Source organism: Mytilus trossulus, chromosome 11 (assembly GCF_036588685.1).
Source record: "Mytilus trossulus isolate FHL-02 chromosome 11, PNRI_Mtr1.1.1.hap1, whole genome shotgun sequence".
Taxonomy (NCBI): domain Eukaryota; kingdom Metazoa; phylum Mollusca; class Bivalvia; order Mytilida; family Mytilidae; genus Mytilus; species Mytilus trossulus.
This window is the reverse complement of record NC_086383.1, coordinates 53,340,893-53,366,330: the sequence shown is the minus strand read 5'-3', so window position 1 is coordinate 53,366,330 and position 25,438 is coordinate 53,340,893. Positions and strand designations below refer to the sequence as shown.

Below are 25,438 nucleotides of genomic sequence, written 5' to 3'. Positions count from 1 at the left end.
ATTTTAACCCTATGTTCTTATTTTAGCCATGGCGGCCATCTTGGTTGATGGACAGGGTCATCGGATACATTTTTTTAACTAGATCCCCTAAGGAAGATTCAGGCTAAGTTTGTTTAAATTTGGCCTAGTAGTTTCAGAGGAAAAGATTTTTGTAAAAGTTAACAGACGACGACGGACACCAAGTGATGAGTTAAGGTCACTTGGCCCTTTGGGCCAGGTGAGCTAAAATCACAGGTGTTGTGATATTTGAATGTAAAACATATCTGTCAATTAATATCTACCCTTGTTAGAGTTAAAATTCTACATTTGCCACTCTTTTGAAACAGATTTCATAAGTAAATGATCCTATATATATGAAAATATAGTAAATGTACATACAGGTTCGCGGCAATTTGAGGATGTCCGCTCACAATTAAAGAATGACGAATTTTACCCTAAATACTTCATTTTGAACAGTTTTAAGAGTTGCAATATATAAAGAATAACCATACATTGTCTCGAAATATCAATCTGTTATTTGTACTCGGCTCGAAACAGGTAGAAATGCTCGGCACAGCCTCGCTTTCTACCTGTTTCTAAGCCTTGTACAAATAACATTGATATTTTGAGACAATGTATGATTATTCTATATATATAGTTCACTTACCTACAATAGTAACTCAACTGGACAAGGATCACATAGACTGGCCAAGGATCACAAGGACTGGACAATGATCCCAAGGACTGGACAATGATCACAGGGACTGGACAATGATCAAATAAATATCAATAATAGACATTATAGATGTTGAAACTGAAAATATAAATGAAATATAAACAACACTTTATAGAGACACTTGTCTATTGTTAAATACCATTGTGACCTGTTTTGTTTATTGGTTGCTGTCTCATTGACATAGACCTCCCATCTTACATTCTTACAGCACAATTTAATTTCTTAGTCAACAACTCTATTTGTAATGTTTGCAATGTTTAATTAGTTTCGACATCCAAATGCAATTAATTTCTGAATTATGTTATTTTATTTTTTGTCTCCCCTTATACAAAAGCTGCTGAATACAACTTTTGTGAATCTTGTTCCAACAACATTAAAAACACTATTGTAATGCTACTTAGAATGAATTCGCTAGCTCTGGATTATCTCCCATTTAAAAAAGTTTACATTTAAAATTTCAATATATTTCCCAGTTTCAAATGATAAAATAAATCATTAAATGTCCAATATATAAATATAATGTTCACTCACCTATAGAATGTATAGTAATTAATTATATGGACCTTGAATCAAATAAATATCAATTGCAGATCTTCAAACTGAAAATATAAAATACATGTAACTTAATTATCATGATTATATAGCATTGCTAAAATTTCCTGAAATTGTATTTACTTGTCATGGATGAAAAAAGAAAAGTATAACCTTCCATATAGTACTGCAACCAGAGTTCATTTTTCAAAACTTTAATGGTCCGGAAGAACACACACCTAAATTATATATCGATGGAAAGAGGAAAACGTGTACAATAAGAAAAGTTGGGTCGTAAAAATCCAGAGTGGTCACAATTTTGTAAAATTAAGGTCAAAGGTCAGACCTAAAAATATCAATATTTCAACCACAAGGACAAAAAGGAGAAATATACTGATATACATTCAATAGAATGATACAAAAACGATTCAATTATACATGTTATATGTCAGTCAAAGTTATAAAGGCTGGGTTAAAGTTTTTGACGTCACAATGCCGCGATAAGCAATTTTATGAAGAGCTCAGCTGAGGAAGGTGATATAAGACAGTTGGAACACTGATAAAAGGGGTTAATTGATGCTTTGTGGATGTTGACTTATTTGTGGATTTCAGTTTGCTGAAAATATTTGCTTTTAGTTTACAATCTGTTTTATTACAGTCCAGTCAACCTAGCATAAATTTGACCCTAGCCTGAAAGTAATTGCAACAGAAGATTTTTGAGTTTTAATCTTTAGCATTATACCCCAAATATACACAGTAAAAAGTCCCAAAAATTCTAACTTGAGGAAAACTAAAAAAATCCCCATTTAAAATTCCTATGGAGATTTGCATTGAAAAGGGAAATAACTCTTGCAAAAAAGGCAGAAATATCAATAAAAATTGATACAAAATTATAACTTTACCGCTTCTATTCATCAGAATGTACCGATTCTTGATTTTTTAGCGGTCTTTAGAGTATAACAAACAACTCTAAAGGTGTTTTCGTATATTTTATCAAGCTATAATCTAGATTTCGTAATTTATTAGTTGACCATTTATTGAATTTTTCAACATGTCAAGATAAAGAATCTCAAATTTAATAAAAATAATTAAGCATGTATTCTTCTTTTTGTGGTTTAAAAGTTTCTTAAGATAAGTAAGTTGCTGAAAAAATATAATATAAAGATATAAACAATACCAAATTTTCACATTATTTTTTCAAAATGGTTACAAAGCTTCAAATTTGCAATTTCTTGAATGAAAAATGTGCGAAAAAAATAAAAACTACCCATAACACTTCAGTTTTGTACATTTCATGAGATGGAGACTATATAATTTAGTCAAATACAAACTTATAACCCCATCAAAGTATCATACTATACATAAATTTCAAGAAAAACAACCAAAAACTGACCAAAAAAGACTAATTTTTGCAAGAGTTATCTCCCTTCCCAATGTTAATTTCCATTGAAAATCTAAAATGCTGATTTTGAGTTTTCCTCAAGTTAGATTTTATGGGACTTTTTTCTGTGTTTATAAAGGGCATAATACTATAGATTAGAACTAAAACATTTTCTGTTGCAATTAGTTTGAGGTTAAATCTTAGTTTGACTGGACTATTCAAGCCAATTTTACCATCCCTTTGTGGTATGGAAACTTGTGGTATAATTTCAGAGAGATCCATACACCATTCCACAAGTTATTGTCTGGAAACTAGAAAATGGTTATTTTTTGGTCCTTAATTCCTAAACTGTTGGGACCATAACCATGATAACCCCCAAAATCAATTCTGACCTCCATTTTGTGGTCATAAACCTTGTGCTTAAATTTCACAGATTTCTATTTACTTATACCATTTTGTATACTAAAGTTATTGTGCGATTTCTTGCTATTGCGCAATACTGTGCAATTGAAGTTTCTTGCTATTGTGCAATTGAAGATTTCTTGCTATTGTGCAATACTGTGGAATTGAGGATTTCTTGCTATTGTGCTATACTGTGCAAATGAAGATTTCTAGCTATTGCATAATACTGTGCTATTGCGCAATACTATGCAAGTGAAAATTTCTCGCTATTGCGCAATACTGTGCATTTGAAGATTTCTTTGTATTGCGCAATTGAAGATTTCTTGCTATTGCGCAATTGAAGATTTCTTGCTATTGTGCAATACTGTGCTGTTGCACAATACTTAGTTAATCTGTTATAAATATAATAATTTACACATCTTGTTTGGTGTGTATCTCCTGCCATATCAGTATTTGTTACTTTTATATATAAATCAAAAATTAAAATCAATGAAAGAAAAAATAGAAATTTTTAGGGAAAAAAAAAACAAAAATTATGAAAACTAGATATGTCATGTATGTCAAAGCGACACGTATGGCCCCGTCCCAAAAAGTTGAAAAATCTGCAATTTCAATAACACATGTGGACACAAACATGATGGTCGTCTCACATATCAAAAATCAGGTCAAAATCTGGAGGTATATAGAAAAAAATCTGTATAACTGTGATTTCAATAATTTATCAAAGTCCAAAGCCCGCAATGTCAGCAAAAATTTGGGGAGCCGAACGAAATTTTAACATGATCTGTAACTCATCATGGTTAACTCAACTACCAAAATTCAGCCCAACATCTTAAGGCGCTTAGAAAAAAGTCTGTATAACTACGATTTTCAACAATTTCTCAAAGTTCAATGCCCGTAATTTCAACAAAAATTAGTGGAGCAGAACGAAACTTAAACTTGATCTGTAACTCATCATGGTTAACTCACATACCAAAAATCAGCCCATTATCTGAAGGCGTTTAGAAAAAAACTCTGTAAAATTGTTTGTTGCTGTATGACGGAATTACAGAATTACAGAATTATGGAGTTTCAGAATTTCGAAATATCGGAATTACGGAATATCGGTCAAGGATAAAACAATATGGCACTGACAACTTCGTTGCGGGGCCATAAAAAAATCCCTCCCCAATTATTTTTTTTAACCCCCCCCCCCCCTACCCTAGGAGTAATTACCCACAAACTCAATCCCAGCCTTCCCTTTGAGGTATGGTACCTTTAAGTACAATTTCAGAGAGATCCATACACATTAACACAAGTTATTGTCTGGAAACTACAAAAATGCTGGTTTTTTCCCCTTTTTGGCCCCTAATTCCTGAACATTTGGGGCAAATACCCCCAAACTCAATCCCAGCCTTCCCTTTGTGATATGGAACCTTGCGGTATAATTTCAGAGAGATCCATATACTTACACAGAAGTAATTGTCCGGAAACTACAAAAATGCTAGTTTTTGGCCCCTAATTCCTAAACTGTTAGTACCATAACCCCCAAAATCAATTCCAACCTTCCTTTAGCATGTTTAGTTATCAATTCATTTAAACTTAAGTTATTGTCCAGAAACCAAATGTGTCTTCGGACGATGCAGACGACATCATACCATTATACGAACACAATTTGTTTTTGGAGTCGTATAAAGACTGCATTTTACCCCCATGTTCTATCTTAAGCCATGGTGGCCATCTTGGTTGATGGGTTGATCAGATACATATTTTAATCTAGATACCCAAGGATAATTAAAGCCAAGTTTGGTTTTATTTGGCCCAGTGGTTTCAAAGGAGAAGATTTCTGTAAAAGTTAAAGGACCACAACGATGGATGCCAAGTGATGAGAAAAAGCGATAAGGTCTATCGAAACCTATATAAATTTATTTAAAATAATTAATAGACTAAATAGTTCGTTTTCTCTAAATTTGTTTTCTTGTCGTCTTCTTGTCACATATTTATGATATTAATATAGTAAGAACCCAGATTGTGATTTTTTTTTAAATAGTTGTGTAAGTTACGGGAAAAAAACTCATTAAGTCTCTTCTGTTCTCTACAATTTGAGATTCAGAGATTAAGTAAACAAAACAAGCTTCTTTATTATACTACCATCGCTAATAGGTCGTTATATACTGGTATAAATTATGATGATTTTACATGTAAATTTCCCTCTTCTTTACAATAGGCAGCTTCAATTTATTTCTACCATGATATTGTATAGGGGCAGATTTTCTGGATAGAGGTGGAAATGGTATGAAAGTACAGGGAATCCCAACAGGGGTTTATCTGGGTATTTTGGGAAAAAGGACCCTGGCCAGTTTTGGGAATTTTTTAACACGGTTTTCAATGAGATTGGGAAAAACAACCAATATACCAGATGTTAGTTTTAGTGCGTTTAATTCATTAAACATTTTTTTGTTGGTGAAAATAAAGTAAGGACTACAACTTCTTTGTTTTTAAATATATCAACATGACATTTGAGTATCAAAATAATGAGTTCTAACTTCTTAAGGATTGTTACATTTTTTTGATTTTGACATGAAAATTAGTAAACTGAAATATTTTGAGTTCTGTATAAAATATATCCTGCATTCCTGTTTCTATTTTCTTTTTTTATATATCTTTTAGTTTTCAATTTTAGTGTTGCTAAGTCAGCTGTCACATGTTTGGTTATTTTAATTTTTTTATTTACTGTATTTGATGGACAAACCCGGAATTATATACTTGTCCGTTTCCGGATTTGATCTGGTTTTAGTTACCCACACTTCCTGTTTATTTATGGCAGCCATTGTTTGTCAAAAATGTTCAATATGTTTCAACTTGGATTTACACATTACTTGTTGGCGATTTTTGACATAAAGCTAGCAGTTGAATAAAATAATCATCTCTGTCATTAAAGGGGCACTAGCTGTCAAATTCATGGTCACCAATTTGACTCAAATTCTCATATTTGATTAATAACAATGTAAAACATTTATCCAATCTATCAAACGTTTAAAATAAACAGTTTACAGAGCATGGGGTAGATGATATGTAGGTTCGTTTCGTGTGTATTTAAATCCAGATGCCATCTAATTAACTACCGATTTGACCTCAGATGACCATATAAGCGATGTAAACACAAATAAAGATATGAATAGGTTAAACCAGCACGTGCAATTGGATTTTTATAGGTCTGTTTGATTTGAATTTATAGATTAAAAATATAAGTTTCTCATTGTTTTTAACCGTATAAGAATGATTTATGTGGATCGAATTAGTAATCAAATGATTTACCGTAGTTTCACTTTCATTGTTGACATTTTTTTTCTTAAAATAACCAGTTCACGTACAATGCATGCGTTGTCGATCAGTCTCTAGCTAGGGTTAAATTGAAGTTCACATGAATACCGGTTAGAATGATGATGACGTATTCACTTGCAAGTGAAGCAGTCAAAAATTGTGTATAATCGCTTATTTCAACAAAATTAAAGCAAATTGATTGCTAAAAGCAAATTATTATTTCATTATTCCAATTTAATTAATGATTAATCTAAAAAAAATCATACTTTATTTTTTTATATATATCGTAGCTAGTGCTCCTTTAATAATAAAGATGGAAATGAATTTTGTGATCATTTGGGAATTTTGCTCCCAAAATTGGGAAAAATGTAGGGTTTTTGCCGTTGGGAATGGGTACGAAAACCGGACCCTGTGGAATGCTAGAAAAATCCATGCCTAAATATGTTTCAAAGCAACTGTTCTCTTTTAATGATGGTTTCCTGTATTTTTCAAACCATTTTTATCTCCATTATGAAAATCTGCCCCCTATTCAATGGCTGCACTTACCGCGAGGGCAGATTTTCTGGATAGAGATGGAAATGGTATGGAAGCTGAGACTATTATACTAACAGGACTGGAAGCCATTACACAAATCAGTGTAATTATACTCAACATCACAGTGACGGGTCATTAGAACGAATGTAGGACAGAAAGTCACAGGACAAAAAAGTCACAGACAAAAAGTCACGGACAAAAAGTCACAGTTAATTTTTTATGATTATTTTCTTTGAATAGGAAAACAATTATTTTTACACAAACATTTTTGTAATTTTCTTAAACTATTGTACATGTATATAAACAAACTTGGTCAACAAACATGACAAAATTTATCAAAAAAATATCAAAGTTGATCAAATAAATGTTAAAAAAACAAAATGTCAAATTGGCTAGGCACTTTAATGGCTTCATGGTGCCAAGAAATATATGTTTTCCATGATCAAAATGAAATAAATCTTCATTTTCAAGTATAATGACACATTTCCTAAACTTTAATATGAATATATGTATTAAAAAGTAAACATTTAAATACATTTCTCTATATATTCAAATGATTGTCAACAAATTATTTGTGACTTTTTGTCCTGTGACTTTTTGTCCTATCAAATTTGTGACTTTATAACCTGTGACTTTTTGTCCTGTGACTTTCAGTCCGTTTACTGTTAGAACAAGACATGATTACCTGTGCGAGATTTGTTGATCTGCCATATTGTTTTGACAGTGACAGCTTGCCTTGATTGTATAATCAGGAATGATTCCAGGTGTTTTCAAATGGGTCTCTTAAACATCAAATTGGGAATTTTTATCCCTATTGGGAATTTTTTATGCATAAAATCTAAGACGCAATCATATCATTTTCCTGTAAAAACGGAAAATGTATATTAAGTTTAACTTCTACACTGATTTAAGAAGTTGTAACATTTTGAATAATTATGGATGGGCTACGGATAATGATATATATGGTTCTGATCTCATAGATAAGATCACCAGATTACTTGAAAGTTATTGGATTGAGACCAGGGAAGTTGTATTACATGAATATCATTGCACATGATGCACTAGTCCAAATAATTATGACGTCTTGAAAGGCTATTATATATTTTTTTTTTTTTTGACGCCTTACTTCGAAGTAACCTAGGCATATTACATATACATAAACATATATATATACCAGCTAACATTAATCTATGGCAAGCCGTTTTACTATTTAATCAAATGTCAAGATATCTCATGTAATATATAAGATATCTCATTTAGTATATAAGATATCTTCTATAAGTATAGATTATAAAATGCCCTTTTCCATATTGGCCCTGGTTTCATCCCGAGACTCCCATATCGGCCTCGAGGCTTTAGCCGAGGTCCGATATGGGTCGAGGGATGATACCAGGGACAATATGGAAAAGACATGTTATAATCTTTTCATCACATATTTAACAAAATGTTTAAGTTCTGCCAAAAAGAGAAAAATGAAACATAACAGTCAGGTAAAATCATTTCATCAAAAAAGTGTTATCAATTGTCGTTAAGGATGCAATGACATGAGGTCACTTGGAATGAGGGCACAATATCAATACCGGTATACTGTTTTTTGCCCCGGGCAATTTTGAGGTAACTGCATATGCAAAACCTAAGGTATTCATAACAAATATGTGATAATTTCATTTACATAAGATGTCTTGTATATTGAAAAAGTCAAAATAAAGGACACTCCATAAACATCTATACTTTGCCTATATTTTTCAACCCTAAGAACGCATAAAGTCCGAAACTTTTTTATTCTATTTTCATGAATTGGGAATTTATATTGAATAATTCACAAATATTTTTTGGGGGCCGCTGGCCGATTTTAGGGACGCCAAGCGGCCCTAAACTATATAGTGGAATCATCCCTGATAATTTCTGTAATTTGTTTATATAGTTTTTTTTAAAAGATAATCCTTTCTGTAAACACGGTTGCCATTATGATATTATGATAAAAGATATCTCGATCTTTGACTGTTGTTATTAATCACCAAAATCCCGCTTTGTGTTAAAAATGACATGTAAAGGTTGAAATTTTTTCAGGATGATAAAAGTAGGGGGACGCTGTAAAAAAAAGTATGATTCATAAAACTTCTAAAAACTTTTAATTGAAATGGCCCCCCTTTAGGTCAGTCGGCCCCCCCCCCCCCCCTTATGAAAAGTTCTGGATCCACCACTGGAATATCTAGTGGATGCTAGGGCCAAATAAAAAAATATGTGTGTTTCCTATTTCCCTACCTACCCTTTATTTAAGCTTACATTAAACATGTTTTTTGGGTTATTTTTCAATAACCACTGTTAAAGTCAGAATTTCTCTCCCATAGACTCAAATGCAAAAAAAATGTGTAACATAAAAAAATTTCCCAACTTCATGTACCTACAATGTAAAATTGAGAATGGAAATGGGGAATGTGTCGAAGAGACAACAACCCGACCATAGAAAAAAACAACAGCAGAAGGTCACCAACAGGTCTTCAATGTAGCGAGAAATTCTCGCACCAGGAGGCGTCCTTCAGCTGGCCCCTAAACAAATTTATACTAGTTCAGTGATAACGAACGCCATACTAATTTTCCATTTGCACCCTATTTTTTTCAAAGATGCAACAGGAAACACACATATCATATTATTTTACTTGGCCTAGGCCTTACAACTTTTCCAACTGGACAGGTTAGTCTGCACTCAAGAGTATTTTTCGAGGTGTATCATCGTGTCATGGGTTTTTCGTACTAATAACAATTTTCACTGCTTACGGTTTTCACTGTTGAGTTTTTATTCAGATGTTTTACTCAAATTAAAAAAGCATGTCCTGTAGCTTGATTTTAGGTATCTAGTCTTTTTGTCAAGGCTTACTACGATTTTTTTTACTGTTTCTGATTACTTTGCGATTTTTGTATGCCAGAAAAGGCGTCATATGTTTTCGTATGAAATAAAAATTGGATCAGCAGACGGACAGGACATGACTATAAAATCCGGAAATTAATATTTTTTAAACTCGTGGTTCTGGTGATTGCTTCAATCATAAAAAAAGTTGTTTAAAACTTTTCAGTACTAAAAATTACTAGAAAATAGTTTTAGGTTGGTGTTTCATGACGTGCTGAAATTGTTCGATTTTGATTAATTCAGATTGGCACCTGGTTTGTACAAAATACATTATTTTTTCTAAAATAAAATCTTGTTTTCAAAATTTAGGATTAAATATAACTAGAGGCTCTAAAGAGCCTGTGTCTCTCACCTTGGTCTATGTGCATATTAAACAAAGGACACAAACGGATTCATGACAAAATTGTATTTTGGTGATGGTGATGTGTTTGAAGTTCTTACTTTACTGAACGATTTTGCTTCTTACAATTATATCTATAATGAACTTTGCCCGTTAGTAACAGAGAACTATATTTGGTAAAAATTTACATAAATTTACCAAATTAATGAAAATTGTTAAAAAATTGACTATAAAGGGCAATAACTCCTTAAGAGCGGTCAATTGACCATTTAGGTCATGTTGACTTATTTGTAGATCTTACTTTGCTGAACATTATTGCTGTTTACAGTTTATCGCTATCTATAATAGTATTCAAGATAACCAAAAACGGCAAAATTCCTTTAAAAATTTCCAATTGGAGGGCAGCAACCCAACAACCAGTTGTCCAATTCATCTGAAAAATTCAGGGCAGATAGATATTGACTTGATTAACAATTTAACTTCTTGTCAGATTTGCTCTAAATGCTTTGCTTTCATAGTTATAAGCCAAAATTGCATTTTACCCTATGTTCTATTTTTAGCCATGGTGGCCATCTTGGTTGAATGGCCAGATCATCGGACACATTTTTCAAACTAGATACCCCAAAGATGATTGTGGCCTAGTAGTTTCAGTGGAGATTTTTGTAAAAGATGACTTACATTTATGAAAAATGGTTAAAAATGACTATAAAGGGCATTAACTCCTAAAGGGGTCAACTGACCATTTCGGTCATGTTGACTTATTTGTAAAACTAACTTTGCTGAACATTATTGATGTTTACAGTTTATCTCTATCTATAATAATATTCAAGATAATAACCAAAAACAGCAAAATTTCCTCAAAATTACCAATTCAGGGGCAGCAACCCAACAACGGGTTGACTGATACAACTGAAAATTTCAGGGCAGATAGATCTTGACCTGATAAACATTTTTACCCCATGTCAGATTTCCTCAAAATGCTTTGGTTTTTGAGTTACATGTATAAGCCAATAACTGCATTTTACCCCTATGTTCTATTTTTAGCCGTGGCGGCCATCTTGGTTGGTTGAACAGGTCACGCCACACATTATTTAAACTAGATGTACCCCAAAGATGATTGTGGCCAAGTTTGGATTAATTTGGCCCAGTAGTTTCAGAGGAGAAGATTTTTGTAAAAGATTACTTTAATTTACGAAAAATGGTTAAAAATTGACTATAAAGGGCAATAACTCCTAAACGGGTCAACTGACTATTTTGGTCATGTTGACTTATTTGTAGATCTTACTTTGCTGAACATTATTGCTGTTTACAGTTTATCTCTATCTATAATAATATTCAAGATAATAACCAAAAACAGCAAAATTTCCTCAAAATTACCAATTCAGGGGCAGCATACCAACAACCGATTGACCGATTCATCTGAAAATTTATGGGCAGATAGATCTTGACCTGATAAACATTTTTATCCATGTCAGATTTGCTCTAAATGCTTTGATTTTTGAGTTATAAGCCAAAAACTGCATTTTACCCCTATGTTCTATTTTTAGCCGTGGTGGCCATCTTGGTTGGTTGACCGGGTCACGCCACACATTTTTTAAACTAAATACCCCAATGATGATTGTGGCCAAGTTTGGTTTGATTTGGCCCAGTAGTTTCAGAGGAGAAGATTTTTGTAAAAGATTACTTTAATTTACGAAAAATGGTTAAAAATTTACTATAAAGGGCAATAACTCCTAAACGGGTCAACTGACCATTTTGGTCATGTTGACTTATTTGTAGATCTTACTTTGCTGAACATTATTGCTGTTTACAGTTTATCTCTATCTATAATAATATTCAAGATAATAACCAAAAACAGCAAAATTTCCTCAAAATTACCAATTCAGGGGCAGCAACCCAACAACCAATTGACCGATTCATCTGAAAATTTCAGGGCAGATAGATCTTGACCTGATAAACATTTTTACCCCATGTCCGATTTGCTCTTAATGCTTTGGTTTTTGAGTTATAAGCCAAAAACTGCATTTTACCCCTATGTTCTATTTTTAGCCGTGGCGGCCATCTTGGTTGGTTGACCGGGTCACGCCACACATTTTTTAAACTAGATACCCCAATGATGATTGTGGCCAAGTTTGGTTTGATTTGGCCCAGTAGTTTCAGAGGAGAAGATTTTTGTAAAAGCTAACGCCGGACGCCGGACGCAAAGTAATGAGAAAAGCTCACTTGGCCCTTTGGGCCAGGTGAGCTAAAAAGTTAAGACTGTTTTCATCTTCATATATCAAGGATGTATAAAAAGAATTGTCAATAAAATATTGAATAATTATTAGATTTTGAACAACCATTTTATATAAGAACCCTGTTAATTTTAACTCGCTGGTTTGTAATTAAAACGATCAAACAAACACATGACAGTCACATGACTTGAAGATACGGTGTCTGACAGTCAAAAAACATATCTGGACTTTATTTTAACTCTTCAGGATTTTTTTCCACAACTATTCTAGTGATGCATATTTTTTACATTAAATAAAACTGGTTAAATAGGTCGGTTTTATCAAATTTGTTCAAACGTCTTTAAAAAGCGACGTTGAATATGTTTAAAATATGTCAAGTTGTAGTTCTAAATATAGAAACCAAAAAACACGCCACAATGTATGCGTATGCAGTCGAAACCGACGAAATGTGGTTGATACGAAAACATATGACATACGAAAACATATGACACGACGATAAATACAGCTATTTTTGTCCATTTGTTATGATGAACCATAATAGTTCAGATGCCCAAGTCTGACAGCCTGAGATGGAAGTACAGAAAATCCTATGCATGTTTTCAACCAACTGTTCAGTTTAAATGATGTTTTCCTTTTTTTCCAAATCATTTTTTTCTCTATTTATCTTATGAAAATCTACCCCTTATTCAACATGGCTGCACTATTTAAACCGTAAAGGGGCCTATCCACACTTGTGTGGGACAACCCCTGGAAGTAAGATCTACAAATCCTTGCTCAGAGGCGGATTTATGGGGGGCCAGGGGGACCGGGCCCCCCTTTTTGGGAAAAAATTTGGTTGCTTATATAGGGAAACACTGATGCGTGACTGGAGCGGGCGGAAGCAAGTTAACTCGTACCAACAGAAACTCGTACCATGTTAACTCGTACCAAAAAAGTTAACTCGTACCAACGTAAAGTCGTACCACTGGGAAGTCGTACCATTAAAAATAAATTAAAAAATATGAATGTTTTGTGGTGTTTTTTCTTTCTAAACTTAATACAAAGAAGTTGAATTACTGAAGTTTTATACTGGATTGTGATGAAAACTTGAACAAAAAGACGGTTTTTTTTAATTAAGACACTAATATAATTTCTTCATTACCTTAATACCCTGCTAATTAATATATGATATTCCTTTGATTGTGTGATCAAATAAATACATTCTTTTGATTGTGTGATTATTGGTTGATTATTAACTAATCAACTTGTTTAATCATATTATTTACATATTGACATAGCAAACATTTGATTATTTACTTATATATGGATTAAAAATTAATTCCGATGGTTATCAGTAAAAGTTTAAAAAAGGGTGTATTCAAGGGAGACAACAAATCAAATCTGCCAAGGTATTGTCTACATCTAATACACATGGAACATTGGTCATTGTACTTTCTTAGGTCAGTCAGTGGGCCCCCACTTATGAAAACTCCTGGATCCGCCACTGTTACTGGGACAATTTTCAAAATACACGTCTTATTTAAACATACTTCTTAGAGTTGTCGCAATATCTTGGTTATGTCTTTGAGTATATTTGACCAAACCGTCTGTTGTTGTCCTTTCTTTCGTGTTTTGTAACAGGAAACATATTTATGACAGGGGGCGCGAAAACTAATGCGCATAATATACAGCTCGTTTCGGGACTTGTTTCCGGAAATTCTTACGATATGACAGTCTTCTTCTTTCAGTTTCTAGCGATCCTTTAATTATTGAAGATTAATCGCCGGGTGTCGACTATACAAATTTATATAATTACAAGGTAACAAGAAAAAATTCAAACAAAACCAAAAATCAAAATATATATATAATCAGGGCCGTAAATTACATAGAGCTCGAGGCATGTAGGCAGTTGCCTCCTATTGTGGGCTGACAAAAAAAAGAAAAAAAAATGGAGTAAAAAACACTGAAAAGAAAAAATTGGTTAAAATCATGCATTATTTTTATTTATCATATATTTAGTACAAAATACAGCTATTTTGTATATCTAATAAAGGTTTGTTTTCCCAGTCTGTATCACCTACCCTGTATCGCATAGCTAAACCCGTATCGCATACCCCGTATCGCATGGTAAAACCCGTATCGCATACCTTTTTTTTTTCTTTTTTTTTTTTTTTTTATACTTGAAGTCAGTTTTTTGTTTTTTTTGGGCTTAAGAAAAAATTTCATCAAAATAGGTCAATTCTTTTAATGACGTCATTGTTTGGTTTGTGACGTCACGAACATCAAGTTTCACAACATATTTTTTGGCAAACTAAATGCAACTATAAGAAATGCAAAACACTCAAATAAATACAATAACAAACAAAATATTTGAAAAACAACAGATTGTAAGGTTACCCATGTGCTTCGTATAAATAATTGAGCAGTTATTTGGCTTTGAAACAATACAAAAGCAGAACTGAAGGTAACTCAGTGCTACGGATCAGAAAACAGTTCATTAAATATAATACTCTTCTGTTGAAATATATGATAAAGCGTATAATACATGGCAAAATCCGTATCATATGCCGTATCACCCTCGACCAATATCATCCCTCGGGCCAAAGGCCCTTGGGCTGATATTGATGTCTCGGGATGATACGACATATGATACGGATTTTGCCATGTATTATTCTCTATAGCACTGGTTGTAAGTTAAATCAACAAGGTGGTTAATCATAATGGCATGCAGGTGTGTTCAATATTTGGATCTGAACGGTCGGTACCCAACTCAAATCCTTTGCATACATAAATTTTCCCACCAAATACTATTGCATCTGCATAAATAGAAGCAGAGACATATACTACAATTTTATGTCTCTGATAGAAGTGACAATGTTGGCAATATTGAATGCATAGAAGTGCTAAAAAGATGGGATTCGTCCAGTCAGAAAAAAATCACCTTAGCATTTGACAAAGCCAGAATAAAACTTTTCGGTGTATACAAACATTGTTACGTTTTAATAATTTGAACTTGATAGATAAAATTATGAGTTATTGAGTATGCATTCAGGGCCGTAACTAGCCTCTTTTAATAGTGAGGAAAACTATATTCGCCGAGCGTAGCGAGTCGAAAAAATTTTGGCGAGGGGTCTGGGGGCCGGCGCTCAAGGCCCCCAGAAGCTCTGAGAAAAATAACACAAAATCGTGCATTCTGAGCGTTTCCCGGACTCTTTTTTACATAGAAACGCAAATAATTTTTAGCTATTTTTTCGACAATATTCTGGTCTTAAAAAAAACATAGCTTCATTGTTATATAAGACTTTAAGGTTTTAGGGAAAACATTAAAAGACCGGCGATATGTAGGATAAAGCAAAAATCGTAATTCTCATAATCATTAATACCGGATCTGTCTATCTGTTCTGGTCTTGTATTGTACTGACTTGTGATTTTTTTATGACTAGATTTAGATATAGTGACAGTGCAGTCTGAGTAATATACTTTAAGTACTAGTACTGCTTAAGTCTACACTATAGGGACCATATTGACTTTGTTTTACGGTATTTATGATTCTTTCATTATTGAAGACCCTCCAGCAACTATCAAGATGAAGAACAGGAATAAAACTTTGACCATTGATCATTTTTTTCTCTCAATACATTGACATAGTGTGCGATTAGCTCCCGTGCACGTGTACTGCATATTCCTTTATTTCTGTTAAAGGGTCTGAACCCGACTTAATGCAAATTTAACCCTTGATGTAAAAGGTTATATGGCAATACATTGATGTTTTTTTTCCAAAAATAATTTGATACCGGGAAATTGGTGGACTTACTTTAATTTAAACCATGTCACATATCTAGTTTTATCCACAGGCGCTTAGGTATATGATACAGATATTTTTTTTTTTTTTTTTTTTCAATTTTCTATATTTATAATACATATCTATCACTTCTGTGCATATCTCACATAGTTTCGAGTGATTTAAACGACTCAGAGAAAATACCCAATTTTACAATCCTTACCAAGAAAAAATGGGTATTTTCTCCGAGTCTTTTTAATCACTCGGAACTACAATGTAGGTGAGACATGCACAGAAGTGATAGATATGTATTTCAAATATAGAAAATTGAATATTTTAATCAACAACAAAAAATTAAAAAAAATTATCTGTATCATATACCCAAGCGCCTGTGGTTTCATATACAAAAAAGGCAGTTTTGTATTCTTTGATATCAAGTTCAATTGATTCTCCATGTAGAAACGACCATTTTTTTCTGTGTCCAGTAGCATCGTATATTCTGAAAATATGTTCTCGCATAATGCCTGGACATCGGTGATCATGCAACATTACACAGTGAGACACGTTTACAAATGAAAATCAACACTAGTCATTAAGTAGGACAATAAATGAACAAAAGACAAATCCGGGACACAGAAGTTAAAACAAAAGACCATCAACTCTCAAAATCAAAAGTAAAATAGAAACATGGATTATGTAAAACATGCAGGGGCGACACCAGAGAGTGAAGAGAACTTGCTTCTTGCAAGACACTTTCCGTGGAAACAATTTGATATGAAGACAATCTTTTTTTTTTTTTTTTTTTTTTTAAATTTAAAATATGAGGCATTTGCCTCATTTGCCTCAATGTAGTTACGGCCCTGGCATTTTCATTTTAAGGTTTACAAATTGTGTCTTTGAAACGAAGTCAAAATTAGTTCGATTTGGACAGCCAAATAAGCCGGATAAACCACAAAAAATGACTAACTTCAGAGGGCTTTCATTTTAAGTCTTTGCAAAACTTTCCCTAAACTTAAGTAAAAATAGCTTGTAGTCATAAAGCAGGATAAAGCGAAAACAAATCTTACTCTACCGGGACACATAATCTAACTCTGGGTTACAACTATTTTTAATATATTCCAGGCACATATTTATTGAAATGTAACAAAAAATTAACAAGTCGTGTATTCTTGGGAGGTACATTGCATACAAGGAAAAGGCCTGAAAAAATATTCTTTTCTGCATGGAATGGGTCCAAATTTGTTTTGCCTCGCTCCGCTCAGCAATAATAAACTGCCTCCCCTTACAGAGCAGGCAATTTACGGCCCTAATAATGTATGTACAAATAAAGAAATATTTGAAAAATAACATTTACTGTCCAAGAATGTGTCCCTCCCCTGCCGCGCATGCGTTAGATTTAATTAGTATCGGTCAATAAGGAAAATGAAAAATTCATATAGATTATTAAGGATATATTTCTTTTAATGGTTGTAGCATGATTCCAGTACACTTTTCATCAGTTTCCCTGTGATAGTGAACAAAACAATTCTATTGTCTTTCAAAAAATGTTTTCAAATTTAAAATAAAATTAATGACTGACCCGTATTTTTTTATTTGAAAATAAGTAATGCAGTCATGAAAAAAATGACTGTCCATATAGAGACATTGTTGGATTATTTGTATATGGCACTTTTTAAAAAATAAATTAATATAACTTGCATTAGGAATGTAAAGTTTTCCCTTTGATCATGAAAAACGGGGGGAAATGAGGAATATTATGGTACTTTTTATTTCAACATATCATAATGATATTAACCCCCGTAATTTTACCAAACCAATAAAATGAAGGCAATTAAATAAATTGCTGCACACGAATATTTGAACTATTGCAGACTCGATAATAAAAGCTATCTTTATAAAAAAAAAAAAATGACATCTGCACATAATCTTTGTCGCCGTGATGAGTGACCTTGACTGGAAACGTCTATGCTTTGGTGAACCTTTGCCAGCCTCGTAGTGCCAAGAAAGAAGTAGTAAACAGACAAATCATTGATGGTTCGTTCCAGATCGAAAGACTTATAGCAAAGAAACAGAACCCCAGAAATGTATTTATCTTGTATTTTATACTACTACGTTATTTTTTTTATTTCACTTTTTCATTATTTTTCAATTCTGTGGTCGTTTTTTTTCTCCAAAACTACAAGTTGCTTACGACCCGAAATAAAAGTGAGTAAAATGTCGCTAAAGTTATTCCCCACAAATACAAGTCTATTAGAAATGAAAATAAAAGGAAAAGAGAGAAAATATCCGCAATATTTGAACACTACATGCTGACTGAAAAAAAAAGACATTCTTTAATAAACACGAATTTTAGACTATGGTTATAGAAGAACAGGACGAGAAAATAGGTTTGATGTAGTTTCAAGAATTTTCACACGAAATAACATTTCATCCTTAAGTAACTATTAGAAAACCAAATGCAGTATGTTGGTAAACTAATTTTTCAGGCAAAGTCAGTCTTTTATTAGTTCAATGAGGAGTAATTAGTAAATTGGAATTTCATTACAAAAAAAAAAGGATAGACAGTCACTGCAGTACATCGTTTTAGATTCGAAATTTAAACTGACGCGTACCTTATGCATAAATGGCAACAAAAATCAACAGTATAATCAGAGACATATAATACAAGAGATTGGCAACTCGTAGTAGAGTCATTGCCTTTATTATGTATGTGCTTTCCCAAAGTAAGGAGCCTGTGATTCACTGGTGTGTTGCTGTATATATCATATTTGGATTTTTTTTCTTATTATTTTGTTCATAGATAAGACAGTGAGTTTTCTTGTTTGATGTGTTAAACCTTTTTCTTAAATAAACCTTGTATAGTTGACAGTGCAATATGAATTTTACGCATTGCTTAGAGCCTTTTGGTCACCTTAAAATGTTGATGTTTGTATTATTTGGTTTCTTGTGGAGAGTTAGACATTATATTGCATATATTGTACCAAAAAAAATGAATGTCACACACTCGCACATCAATATGTTAAAAAATATATGAAATAGTTGCCACTGGACGTTAAGCAACCATCAATTAAATCAACCTGATCAACAACAACAACAAATGAAATATTTGCCACTGGCGTTAAGCAAGAATCAATTAAGCCTGATCAACAACAAAGGAAGACACATTTTCGTGCAGTTTGTATAAAGTAAAAAACTAGAGGCTCTAAAGAGCCTGTGTCGCTCACCTAGGTTTTTGTGAATATTAAACAAAGGACGTAGATGGATTCATGACAAAATTGTGTTTTGGTGATGGTGATGTGTTTGTTCATCTTACTTTACTGAACATTCTAGCTGCTTACAATTATTTCTATCTATAATTAACTTGGCCCAGTAGTTTCAGAGAAGATTTTTGTATAAGATTACTAAGATTTACGAAAAAATGGTTAAAAATTCACTATAAAGGGCAATACCTCCTTAAGGGGTCAACTGACCATTTCGGTCCTGTTAACTTATTTAATTGTAGATCTTACTTTGCTTAACATTATTGCTGTTTACAGTTTATCTCTATCCATAATAATATTCAAGATAATAACCAAAAACAGCAAAATTTCCTTGAAATTGCCAATTCAGGGGCAGCAACCCAACAACGGGTTGTCCAATTCACCTGAAAAATTCAGGGCAGAAAGATATTGACCTGATGGATAATTTTACCACTGTTAGATTTGCTCTAAATGCTTTGGTTTTTGAGTAATAAGCCAAAAACTGTATTTTACCCCTATGTTCTATTTTTAGTTGTGGCGGCCATCTTGGTTGGTTAGCGGGGTCACGCCACACATTTTCTAAACTAAATACCCCAATGATTGTTGTGGCCAAGGTTGGTTTAATTTGGCGAAGTTGTTTCAGAGGAGAAGATTTTTGTAAAAGATTACTAAGATCTACAAAAAATGGTTAAAAATTTACTATAAAGGGCAATAACTCCTAAAGGGGTCATTTGACCATTTCGGATATGTTAACTTTTTTGTAGATCTTACTTTGCTGAACATTATTGCTATTTACAGTTTGTCTCTATCTATAATAATATTCAAGATAATAACCTAAAACAGCAAAATTTCCTTAAAATTAACAATTTAGGGACAGCAACCCAACAACGGGTTGTCTGATTCATCTGAAAATTTCAGGGCAGATAGATCTTGACCTGATAAACAATATAACTCCAGGTCAGATTTGCTCTAAATGCTTTGGTTTTTGAGTTATAAGCCAAAAACTGCATTTTACCCCTATGTTCTATTTTTAGCCTTGGCGGCCATCTTGGTTAGTTGGCGGGGTCACGCCACACAATTTTTAAACTAGATACCCCAATGATGATTATGGTAAAGTTTGGAGTAATTTGGCCCAGCAGTTTCAGAGGAGAAGATTTTTGTAAAAGTTAACGACGACGGACGCAGGACGACGGACGACGACGGACGACGACGGACGCAGGACGCCAAGTGATGAGAAAAGCTCACTTGGCCCTTCGGGCCAGGTGAGCTAAAAAAGGGTTTTAACTAACAATCAAGTCAAAATGTTGTTTAACTATTCACACATGTCCATGTCTGTTTCAAAATTAAAAGGAGATTTTAACTAGTCTTAAAAGTAAAAAAAAGAAGGGAAACATGTCCATTACGTTTACAATATGGTTAATCCCTTTATATTCGATGTCAAAAGTGAGACTTATATTGCAATTTTCTATTAAATAATCATTAAATGTAATTCCTAACTTAATACACAACCCGTGAAAAGGAGAAACCATAAATTTACCGACAATCATAAAAACAACTGAATGCAAGCTCATAATATTTCGAAAAACACAATTAGAAAACAATTTACAGACAATCATAAAAAATCATTCCAATACAAGCCAAATTAATAATGAACCCAGAAAGTAATCATTTTTTAATGATCTATACAAATTATAAATATAAGACAAAGTTGATCATGATAAACGATATTTATCAAACATTTTTTTTTCTTTCTTTTCTACACATTATTTAATTTTATAATTTGTAAATAATATTTTCGGAAGGAGTGTGTACACCTGTGGTGTAACTACTTCGTGTGTACCAAATGTCAAATAAAACTCATTTTAACAGGTTGTGATTTACCTGACCATCGGATAATTCAAGCCGAATATACATGTCACACTGTGATATTATGTCTCCGAGACAGGTGTATATTTAATAGAAACCCATTATGAAACAATCAAATAAAATTAACTCTGATACAAGACATACAATTTATTACGTATTAATTATTTAATATCGTATTTTTAATACAATATCAAATAATGTCTTTTTTTTCAATAATACAAATAATCAAAATTAAAATGACATTGAAATACATAATTACGTATGAACTAAAATTATTCAATTAATTATCATGTTAAATTTAACACTGAAACAGTTAATTCATGCTTCAACTTCACCATTTCTTCGAGTACCTTTAATACTTTGATAAAGACTCTATTAACCACAGAAATCTCGCGAGATTTAAATCTGGCCGAGTGAAATCACGGGATTTCGCCAAATTGCCAATCTCTTGTATTATATGTCTCTGGTATAATACTGTAATTTTATTGGTTCACCCTTTTCACAATTTTTATTGCTAACCTTACAGAATACTCGGTTTTTGGCCGGATTTTGTTTGAATTTTCATTCGAATTTATTTTGAAAATAATTAGAATAATTTCCTTTAAGGACACGTACATCTAAATGAATTAATATTCACATTTTAGGTGTTTATTGATCTCGACTATATAAGCCATCAGTTGCCAGTCTTCGGGCGTCAAGTAAATTAAATTTTATACGGAGTGGCTATTTGTCCGGCTTGGGCATTATAGAAAAATCTCTCACCTCTCACTCAAAATATGGATAACTTTATGTCAAGGGGTCTATAATTCTTTTTGACAGCTACAGACATAATAATTTGTACCGTTTCAGCTTGACAAAATCCTTTACCACTACCAAGTTTGTTTTACAAGTAATTTCTTCTCTCTTCTTATATAAAAATAAAGGGGTATATATGAATTTTTTTCTAATTATTCGTTATCCACATTAGATTATATACTAGTATGAAGAAAACAACAATTTCAATTACCAGTAACAAGATTAGGCCCTAACACTAAAGATTACAAACATGTGCAACCCCCTGGTGCTGCTAAAGATAATATAACACGCACACACAAATATTATAGTGACATGCGCATTGTATTGGCCGGACAAATAGTCCTGGTACTATTCGTCCGGCTAGCCGGACAAATAGCAACTGCCAATTTTATAGGGCTTGATTTCTCACATTATTTAAGCGTCTGTCATTTGTAGTTAAACACACAATCATATAGAACAATTCTTTGTTAGTTTCCTAACATAGGCAGTTGACCTTTCCGCTGCATGGCTTTCTTCAACAATTCATTGTTAAAACGTTTAAAAGCAAATCTATCAATTGAAAGACTCAACTATCTACTGTTTGTATTCAATAATTTAGATATTCATATGTATATGCCATGCATTTTTTTTAAAGATAGCTGTTGCTTGCTTAACATCCAGTGGCAAATATTTCAAGAATATAAAGTAAATTGCATAAACAATTGGGTAGGGTTTGCCCTCCTGAGAATCTAGATATGTTTTTCGTAAGGTAATGTCCAATAGCCATATTCTCACACTGACAGTGGAAGAGTTCCACTTTAGGGGACAAATATTTGATGATACGTTGACCTCGGTTCAGCAATTATTGGCAATTCCTAAAATCGAGAAAAATAGTGATAATTGTACTTGAGTTCTTTAACACCTTATATAATTGCTTTTCATGATGAGCTATTCCTATAGTAAAATGGTGTGGCTATCCGGACACAACGTGGGAAACAACATGCCACATTGACCAGAGATCTCTCTCTGTAAATATATGCCTAGCAATAGTAACCCTCATGATCGCCTACATGCAGCAAACACATTTGAAAATATTATTCGAAATAGACTGAAACCCGGGAATATAGCTGTCACTCCGTGCCTTCAAGATTTGACTTGGATGTATACAGATATTGTTTTCAAACAGATGAACTGTATTATTGAATTTGGTAGACAATTTTAGTAGACTGCCACCACTGAACAGAGTCATGGAACTATCGGATTAATTAATTCTTATGGACAAGGACTAATTATAACAGTTGATTTTACTATTAGGCTTTCTCCTAGAATACATTTTATATATAGGAAAATATTTGTAAGGACTGAGGATGGTAGTGTTTTACAAAATTCGTTACCAATTGAAACCGTTAAAATCATATAATACCAACTCGCGTTCGTTAAATAGCACTGAATACAAGTACAGTGTTAGTTAAAGATGTCTGAAAATATTTAGTGGACAATCGACTGCAAAAGTGAATGATGATATAAAGGCTATACATCATCAAATTTGACCGTGGTTGAAATTAAACAGAAATTGAAGGACTAGGTGTTGCCACTAAAATTCGCAAACATGACAAGCTTGTCACAGTGTTACAGAACCATTCGTAAACTATTTTCTTGGCACTATATTAAGATTTTTATGAGTAGTTGATTTTTTAAGCAAACTCGATGATATCATGAACAGTCCATTCGATCGCAATTTACATTTACTTTTTTAAGATGTCTACATATTAGCCAAATTCAAATTTTCCGTTGAAATAACAGTTGTACATAAAACTAATTATGCATGACTGAATATATTTTTTTATATGTAAATAATTTATTAACATTATGATGTTTGGAGGATATTTGTAAATTTATTCATTTCTAAAGAAATTCAATTTAAACAAATATATCCGTTTTTATTAAGTTATCTAAAACCATTTCAATCAAGTATATCATGTATATAGTCGGTACTACAATTCATATTATCAAAGTTTTTTATTATTTTTTTTGTATATTTCGGAACTGTAAGCAATTGTCAATAATATGTTAGTTTAGTATTACTATTATATATGTGATCAATAATCTTATTTCTTCTTAATAAAGTAATATTTTCAGATGACATCTTTTGTATTCAATGATTCAAGGATTTTAAAAGGTACTTAATTTTGATAGGGAATAATCGCATGACCTATTTCTCTCGTGGTACTGAAATCCCTATCTGGGTATGTTATCGGTCTATTTCTTATCTGAAAAAGTGGCATCTTGATTGTGATAACAATCCTATAAAAGTCAGCATGATAGGTGATAATTAGTGAATGTGTACAATTACAGTGGTCGTGCTGGTTTTATTTAATTGGACTTGTTTATCTATCTTCAAACACATTAATTTATGACGCTTTTTTATTTGAGAATATGGTATTTTACAGAAAGAAATGCATAATTATATAAAAGCAAGAAGTCAAGGACCTCATCGAAAAAATGTTACTGAACTTGCACATTAAAGCACATTGTTTTGTTTAGATATAAGTATTATCTTTTTTAAATTTAGATACAGCTGATATTTGTTGAATATATATAGCCATGTCTTTGTCCCAAGAAAAGTATACATTGTGTAAAGGTGAAGCTTAGCAGTGCAACTTAATACATTGAAATAACTGAATCTTAAACTTAAGTAGATTAAAAAAATGATTTTTACACTTTCTACAACACAGTCTAGATTCATTAATTGATAATTGATGAATTTAGTCATGGTGTCTGCATACTCTTACTGTCTTTTTAATTTAACTATTTACTAGTTTATATCAACATAAAAATTACAAAAATTAAAAAGTTTATTTGCTATTATTGTTCACATCTTTTACTTTAAGTCTTCGTGGACGGATAATTGTTTCATTGGTAATAATATAAAATCTTCCTTTTATATTTTACCATCAGAATATAAGTCATGAAAATAACTATTATTGAAAATTGAAAATTATTTCTAATACAACTTATCCATGGTAGCGGTCTATATCAATTGAGACCAAAGTTTTGTTTTTCCGATAGAATAATGTACACGTACAAGCATTGAAACATTGAAACATTGAAACATTGAAACATTTTATTTCACTAAAGGCCTCACATGAGGCATGATAGTACAACAATATAACAAACATATTTACAAATGCATGAATAAATGGGAAGGTAAATATCATTTATAAATTGACATTACAATTTTACAGAATTTGGCTAAGCCAACAAGAACAAATTTATCTTTGCTGTTCATTAAATTAGAGAAGCTCATAGTATTTTTAATTTTACAAATATCTGCAGGCAAAAATTTCAGCCTTTCAGCATTAAAGAAAGTACAATCATATATATAATGAAATTCATCTCCTAGCACATTGCTGTTACATAAATCACATATTCTTTCTGATCTATCAATGCT

The 25,438-nt window shown here is 32.4% G+C and overlaps 1 long non-coding RNA gene across 1 annotated transcript; it reads right to left on the bottom strand.

Moving 5' to 3' along the window:
* Positions 1–665: 665 nt before the first annotated feature.
* LOC134690805 (uncharacterized) lies at positions 666–13,982 on the bottom strand. Its single transcript, XR_010102028.1, has 3 exons — positions 13,878–13,982; positions 1,247–1,314; positions 666–793 (listed from the first exon to the last, which is right to left on the bottom strand). It is a non-coding gene; the product is annotated as an uncharacterized LOC134690805 (long non-coding RNA).
* Positions 13,983–25,438: the final 11,456 nt, after the last annotated feature.